The following is a 9,035-nucleotide window of genomic DNA, read 5'->3' as shown; positions in this document are numbered from 1 at the left end:
ATGTTTTTAAAGAACCATTAACCACCTAAAAGGTCATTGAAATATCTTTAATACTTAAATATCTTTAAAAATTAAGATACAGGAGTGCAAACTTCATGGAAAAATAAAAACATAAAAAGTGCATTTCCCATTCTTGAACTGTCACAATGCAACAAGTATTGCTGAAGTCATCAGATTGTACTAATAGAATTACCAATCAATGTGTAAAAATAAAACAATGATGCTGCCATCTTTCTAAAATCATTTTTAACCCTGTAATTTGGCTCCAAATCCCACATGAAAATTGTCATTTTGACTCTCCTCTACAAAATAATGGATTACTCAGTAAATATCCATGACATTAAATATTTAGTTTTTCATATTTATGTTTGGTATGCAACAAAACCAAAAATTTGAGTTGGGAAAGTTTCTGAAATGTGCTTGATCTGACACAAAGAATAAAACTATACTAAGGTCACGGGTTTGTACTGGATTTGTTTCAGTGTTGTGTAGGTGATCACGACCAATGAAATCATTAGAATCTCTGGTGGGCGGAGTTTGTGCTTTAACTGTGTTAAAAATGTGAGGAATATTCACATGATCCTACAGGACTGGTGCAGACTCCAGGTGCAGCAGCTGAAATCTGACACATACTATAGTAAAGATGGAGTTTATTAAAGAGGAGATTGAGGACATGAGTGTTTCAGAACCACCCAGAATAAAACATGAAGATACTGAAGAACAAACAGGTTGGTGTCTATTCTTGATTCTTCATTGTAGACTGCTGAAAAACATTAAAACTGATGATAAAAAGATTTAGTGGCTGTGAAATAATGGGTAATAGGAATGATTAATTATCTTCTAAATTATCATATCCACATTATTTATTTTTTTTAAACAAGGAATGACAGAAGTAACCTTTGTCTCTTTTGGTTTCTGCTATTAAATCAGGTTCACTTGAACTGATTTTAATCACATCTTTTGTTTGTTTTAGACTGGATGGAAGTAAAACAGCAAAGACATGAGGTGAATGAAGTGGAGGAGGAAACTTCAAGAAAAAAAGCCAAACAGCTTCACACCTGCTCACAGTGTGGAAAGAGTTTCAGACAAAAAGGAAACCTTAAGAGGCACATGAGAATCCACACTGGAGAGAAACCATACACATGCCCTCAGTGTGGAAAGAGTTTTGTTTATGCATCAGGTTTCAGTTATCATCTGCGCGTTCACTCTGGAGAAAAGCCATTTAACTGTGATCAGTGTGGTAAAAAGTTTATTTCATCATCAAGTCTAAAAACACACCTGACAGTTCATTCAGATGAGAAGCCTCATGTGTGTTCTTTGTGTGGAAAGAGTTTTTCACAACTGGTCAGTTATAAACATCACCAGAAAACACATAATGAAGTGAAAGATCACATGTGTTTTGAGTGTGGGAAGAGCTTTATTACAGCTGATCATCTGGAACGGCACCAAAGAATTCATACTGGAGAGAAACCTTATAAGTGCTCATATTGTGAGAAGAGATTCACTCAGTCTGAAAAATGAAAGCACATGAACGAGTTCATTCTGGAGAGAAACCATACCACTGTACTCAGTGTGGAAAGAGTTTTAGACAATCATCAAAACATCTCACTCATATAAGAAAGCATTGCAAGTGAGCAACATTAATTTTCATGTCAAATACATTCAAGTAAATCGTCTGAAACAAAATATTGAGTTTGTCTTAAAGAAACAATATATCATCTAGTTTTGTGAATGTGGTTATGAAAACTTTTAGAACTATAGAAAGACTTAAGAGTGGAACTTTAGTCAACTTTTAGAGTGTGAATAAAATATTGTTGAAAAATCACATTTGGGTGCTATATAGGACTTCCTTAAAAATAGATATATTCATGTCATTTACAGTTTGCTAAGTGTAGAATTTATGAAAAATAAAACAGAAATCTTGCTGTGGGAAGAGCTTTATTGTGTTCTACAAAGTGATCTATGTCTGTGAGAATATAAAGAAAGCCTGATGTTGAGTATTTCAATTTTTTTATTAATTGAAATGTCTTGTAATGCTCTTTGATTTGTTGTCAACCAATGCAATGAAGAATGAAATACTAGTAGATTCACTGATTCATATGTAAGATGATAGTATATTTGCTCAGTACAGAGATGTGATTTACTTAAGAATATGTGGCCCTTTTATAAAGGCACAGCACGCACTGAGCATGCACAGAAAAAAGATAAGCGTGCGAGTCGAGTGCTGGTACTTTCAATAGTTATCAAATGAAGCTGTTAACAATTGTGAATAAAGGAGGATTTGTGACAAAACAGAAAACTTTAGGAGACAAAGAGGACTCTTCAGCAGCTCAGTTTAACATGATGGCCCTGTTTCTAGGCGTAAGATTATTGACAAAATCTAAATGTATGTGTGTTGATTGTTTGCAGTTGTGCAGTTCTCCTACATAACGCATAAAAAGGTGAAAGTGTATAATGCAACTATATATTAAATCAAAATCAGCAGGCCAGAATAACAGGATTTGGGTAATTTATTCTCTTTTTACATACGCATGCTCTGTTTGAAAAGACTCTAATGCAGCACTGGGCTCAAAATCAAATATATATCAAACTGTATCTTTAACGTTCTCCAGATAAATTTAGCTCAGTACCACATTAGAGAATATTTATTATAATATTTTAGTGGAAAATAGTGTGGAACCGCATGTATTTTGAGGCTTCATAGTGTTGCGAAACTAACACTGGCATACATGTACCTAGAAAATACGTCTCTTTAAACCATACTTGTACTCTTCTTAGACAACATACATATTTTCACACATATTAAACCAATAAATGTACTAACTAAATTTGTTGAATGAGAAAGTTTCCAAACTTTGTGGAGAAGCTCGCAAAGACGTCTGACCAGTGTCTTCTGTCTGCAATGGTCTTCACGAGTTCTCATAAGTGATGTTGAGCATGTGACATCGGTATTGAATTGATTCAATACATTTTTTTAAGTTGAGAGGACACATACTCTAGTTCAGTCAACTTACAAACTAGTTGAGACAGTGAAAATTTAAAATGTTAAGTTACAGTTTTTTTTCAATTGCTAACAAGCGTTTACCAATACTTAAAGTACTTTTTCTAAACTCTTAACACAGCAACACAACTACATCACACACTTAGCCAAATAGTTAATTTTCTGGCCAAAACCACATTTTGTTAAATAAATGCAAACTCTACATTTCAAAATGCTGAATACCTATTTCTACATATACTAACTCTATCAAGACACAGCGAACACAATTCAAAATCGAGTCATTCGGACAAAACATTAGCACTACTTTTCTATCCAATACAAACATATAGTCAATCATAGCACAGTGACTGTCAAAATACTAACATGCAGTAACTGCATTACTTTCTTCTACATGTTTGACATAGATGTTTCAGTTCTACTTGCATAGACAATATAAAAATTGTTCATTGTTCATTGTGCAAAAATTCCATTGCTTTTTGTAATTTAGTTGCATTCAACTGAAAACCATTTAAATTTTTTAAGTGTTGAATGTGTTCATTCTTGGGAACATACTGTCTAAAACTGAATGAGTCATTACTTCATAGAATGTACAATAGAAAAAATGGGGTCCTCTATGCAGAAATTCAATCTTGATTGAAATTGCTCTCCAGTGGGTGGGGGTTGGATGTGAATGCTAGCTGATGTCAGTGATCAACAAAAATTACAACATACATGACCTTTGGTTACAGTTTTTTACAGACACTAGGACACATTTATCAATACTTAGTTCACTTTTGCAAAACTCTTCACACAGTTCTCCTAACCAACTTTCACATTCAAAATGCACTACAACTACCAAAACACTTTATTCAGGTCTCAAATCAACTCATTCTTCCAGAACACTAGCAAAGGTTGACAGCCGACAAACACACTTTGTCACCCACAAAACAATGACCTAAAAAACACTAACAACATGTAGCATTATACAGCGTTTTCTTGTGTAAAACAAGGACACATCTCTGTTTATAATTCACTGCAATATGTTACTGGAATGAATCAGACATGTTTACATCACAATACAAAACTATTCAGCAGTTGTCTCCTTTTGTAATGCAATTGAAAGAGTAACACCTGTGTAGATGTTCATCTACAATGAGTATCAGCTGTGGCTGGTCCAATTGTCCAATTGTTTTTATAGCATTTAATTTTAAGATTTAAAATATATTTCATTTAAATATTACTGTAGAAATGTAGCAAATTGCTGTCTTATTCAGTTTTGTATTATGTTATTGTTTTGAACATCAGTTTAACAGTTTTGAAAGCAGTATGTAAGCATGTGCAAATTGGCCTGTACGTACAAAGAGTTTTGGCAGTTGTTGTGTCTGAGTGAGAAAAGAATTCATGAAATTTGAGAGATGTAGTCATTGAATGCATTTTGTGCCAAAGCAATGATAACTGATCCTCAGTTTAGCCCACATAGACTTCTGTTGTGCTCACTGTGTGAAGAGTTTTGCAAAAGTGACCTAAGTATTGAGAAATGTGTTCTAGCGTCTGTAAAAAACTGTAATATGCAAGCTTGTTTCCGTCACAGGATAAAAAAAGTAAAAACGGTAATTGTGAACGTTTTTATCTCACAATTTGGACTTCTGTTCGTGGAATTGCGTGTTTACATCTTGCAGTTCAGACTTCAGATTCACAATTGCAAGAAATTAAAGTCAGAACTGTGAGATGAAACAAAGTCACAATTACCCTTTACCCTTTATATTCCATGGCAGAAATAAGCTTTCATAGGTTCCACATGTGTAAGAGGGAAAAACAGACAAACAAACAAACATAACAAATATACAGTCCAGCACTCATTCTTACACCCTGTCTTACCGTTTCTTCTCCCTTACCTATCTTCTTCTGATCCAACTACTCCTATCCCTCCTCCAACTATTCCTCTTCCTCTTCCAGACATCATTTTTTCTCTCTCTGATTCTTTTTGTTGCTCTGCACCCACAAAACCAATTCAAAGAGGTATTTTTTACTCTATGTTGATGTAATGGAAAGGGCATCAACACCCGACTATTCCTCCAACTGATACTGGAGCTATTTCTAAATATTTTTGTGATCTGTTACTTAAAAATTCTTATCAGTTGTTACAATATTTTATATAGAAATATTTTTTCAATACTTTTGAGTTGCTGTTTTTGCAGAAGTAGAGGCTTTACACTATATTTAAAGTTTGGAACATTATGTCCTCATTTCTGTCATGCTGTGTTTAAGCATTTGTAAAAAAGTTAAGAAGGATCTATGATTTTGGTATGGGGTAAGCTTGTGTGAAAATAAAATTTAAGCATTTTAGAAACGTGTTAATTTACTGAATATTGTGTGAAAACAGCATGATTTGTGTTAAAGGTATGGTCACAACAAACTGATGTTGTGCTAATTGTGTATAGTGTTTTGAAAATGTGACTACAGATTGGACAAAAGGATGTTAGCAATTGAAAAAAACTGTAAATGAACAAATTCAAAAGTTGTAAGTTGTGTCAAAAAAATCATCAAAACAACTTAAATGCGAGATCATTTTACAGTGTACAAATAGTTGTCATGCCAATAAAGTAACTGGGTGAATTGATAGACTTTGCTCATTTTGACAACTCTGAATAAACATATTAAGTTACTTTCATTTCAAATGTGAACATGAATGTGAACCTTGATTTAACAGCAGTAAACAGCAGAGATCAGGTATCAGTCTGTGATTGTCAGATATTTAATGAGCCAAAGCTCAGTTCTGTCATTCACTTGTTACTGCTGAACCAGCTCATGAACATTTAAATGCATTACTGTATCATTAATTGTATGCAGATCGATGGACAAAAGCCTGTTTGTTTCTCAGTATCTTCATGTGTTATTCTGGATGGTTCTGAATCACTCATGTCATCAATCTCCTAATAAACTAAATAGTATGTGTCAGATTTCAGCTGCTGGAGTTTGTTCTAAGAATGATGTAAATATTCCCAACTTTACAGATGCACTGTTGAGCCATGGAGAGCTGGATAAAGTCATACTCTGTGAACTGGAAACATCTTTCACATGCAAACTGTAAATTTAAATGAGCTGTAATGTATTGTTGCCACCTGGAAAATCCTGGTAACCCACACATATGTAGGGTTTTCACGGTTTATGAGGATTTTCCATAAATATAATGATTTCAATCTGTACATATTTTACATCATTTTCATTTGATCTGTACTGAATAATCTCTCCTGATAACAAGACTATCATCAAATGAGCTGCTAAAAAGCCAATAGTTCTGTTTTCTCCTCATTATTATGATGATGGCTGAGATCTTCTGTAAATTGGCACATTAAGATCATGTCATTGAGTGTCAACAGACTGAGACAAACTACAGGATCAACACTTTATGTGATAATCACCTATTGATGTGTGTTTTTAATCTTTTACCCCTCAGGTTGAATTTCATGATTAGAAGTACTATTAAAGACTACAGAAACCATTCCTGCACTCATTTTATTTTAATATTTTTTTTACACTGGATAATCATAGATTAGAATTTTCATTCAGACACTCTGTTGTTTTTATTTAAACCAGTTATATATAACATAACTGAAATGCAAGTTTTTTTTTTTTTTTTTTTAATAAAATGTTTTGGTTTTGTGAAAATATATATATATATTTTTTGTTTTTCCTGAACTAGTTTTCCGCTGATTTCATTGGTCAACTCAATCACTCAGTCACCCCTCAACAAAATTGTAAACTTCATGGATTCAGTTCACAGCTCTTTCTGGTGAGAGAAATACATAAATGAAGAACAAGGACAAAATATTCAATGTCTTGGATGAATACGTACTGAGTAATCAATCAATTTTGATGAGCAGGGTATAAATTTTAATTTTCACTTAAGATTTGGAGCCAAATTACAGGGTAAAAGAATTACTTTAGAAAGACTGCAGCATCGTTATTTTATAGTTTTGTACAGAGATCATTTAGTAAAATCAGTTGAGTTTAGCAACAGCTGCTGCATTATTTGCTAATGGTGACACTTCAGTGATGGACGATTCGAGTTTGGGGTAATTTGATTTCTTTGTCACAAACTAGCCCTATATTAAAATTTGTAATGGAATTGTTTCAGTGTTGTGTAGGTGATCACCGTGATTGACACGACCAATGAAATCTTTAGAATCTGTGGTGGGCGGAGTTAGTGCTTTAACTGTGTTAAAAAGGTGAGGAACATTCACATGATCCTACAGGACTGGTGCAGACTCCAGGTGCAGCAGCTGAAATCTGACACATACTATAGTAAAGATGGAGTTTATTAAAGAGGAGATTGAGTACATGAGTGTTTCAGAACCATCCAGAATAAAACATGAAGATACTGAAGAACAAACAGGTTGGTGTCCTTTCTTGATTATTCATTGTTGACCTCTTAATGATCATATCAACATTTTAATTTTATTAACAAGGAATGAGAGAACTAACCTTTGGCACATCATATATCTGATCCTTATCCAATATATGACCTTGATTGGTTTCTGCAATTAAATCAGGTTCACAGATTTTTAACCACATCATTTGTTTGTTTTAGACTGGATGGAAGTAAAACAGCAAAGACATGAGGTGAATGAAGTGGAGGAGGAACCTTGTAAAATCAAAGGTGAACAGCCGTTCACATGCCCACAGTGTGGAAAGAGTTTCAGACTAAAAGGAACCCTTAAGAGGCACATGAGAATCCACACTGGAGAGAAACTGTACACATGCCCTCAGTGTGGAAAGAGTTTTGTTGATGCATCAAGTCTCAGCTATCATCTGCGCATTCACTCTGGAGAAAAGCCATTTAACTGTGATCAGTGTGGTAAAAAGTTTATTTCATCATCAAATCTAAAAAAACACCTGATATTTCATTCAGATGAGAAGCCTCATGTGTGTTCTTACTGTGGAAAGAGTTTTTCAAGTCTATATGGTTATAAATGTCACCTCAAAACACATAATGAAGTGAGAGATCACATGTGTTTTGAGTGTGGGAAGAGCTTTACTGCAGCTGTCCATCTGAAACAGCACCAAAGAATTCATACTGGAGAAAAACCTTACAAGTGCTCATATTGTGAGAAGAGATTCACTCAGTCTGTAAATCTGAAAACACATGAGCGAATTCATACTGGAGAGAAACCATATCACTGTACTCAGTGTGGAAAGAGTTTCACTCAGTCAGGAACTCTTGTGACTCATATTAAAAAGCATTGTTCTGTGAGCAAATGTTTTCTAGATTCAGTATTTTAAATAAATTATGTGTTTCAGATTAAATATAAGATTAGCTCAAATAAACTGATTTGCTGTGAAATGCCACAAGATTTGTGATGTTTTTTTTTTTCAGTTTTGTTAGAGAACTGCAAAAGTATTTAGTCACTTTATTCTTACATTGATGTTGTTTATTCTTTGATTAAATGTCTGCTCATTAAGACACTGACAAAGAAACACCCAAATTAAAATGGAAAAATATGAAACAAAATATATTTATTTATCAATGCATTATTATTATATATGCAACATAAAAGCTGCATAGGCTCTGTATAATGATGCAAATAAAAATTTATTTTTTTCTGACAAATCTGATTATGTGAGACTTTTATTGATGTGCATTCTAGTATGTAGTTGTTCAGTAAAATATTTTATTTGTGATGATCCTGTAGTTTGTCTCAGTCTGATGACACACAATAAAATGAACTTAATGTGTCGATTTACAGAAGATCTCACACATCATCATAATGAATGAGCTGAAAACAGTTGATGACAGTCTTATTGTCAGAATAGCTTATTCTGTGTAAACTGCGTGAAAATAATGTAAAATATGCACGGTATAAAATCATTATGTCTATGCAAAATCCTTATAAACATGAAGGGGGTGAAAGGTGGTGATGATTATAGGGGCCCATGGCTGTGGGGGCCCCCGACGACTGCCCAAAACCAGCATGAAATATGCCCAGGACAGTTGATGGGCCACTGCTGCATGTCCTCATTAAAGCATATTATTTTCACATGTCTTTATGCATTG

At 33.8% G+C, this 9,035-nt stretch overlaps 1 pseudogene; it reads left to right on the top strand.

Moving 5' to 3' along the window:
* The first annotated feature begins 596 nt into the window (after positions 1-596).
* Positions 597-8,775, top strand: LOC109044852 (annotated as a pseudogene).
* Positions 8,776-9,035: the final 260 nt, after the last annotated feature.

The sequence above is a fragment of the Cyprinus carpio genome, chromosome A15, assembly GCF_018340385.1.
Source record: "Cyprinus carpio isolate SPL01 chromosome A15, ASM1834038v1, whole genome shotgun sequence".
Classification (NCBI taxonomy): Eukaryota; Metazoa; Chordata; class Actinopteri; order Cypriniformes; family Cyprinidae; genus Cyprinus; species Cyprinus carpio.
The sequence above is the reverse complement of the archived record's forward strand: the minus strand, read 5'-3'. Positions and strand labels throughout refer to the sequence as shown.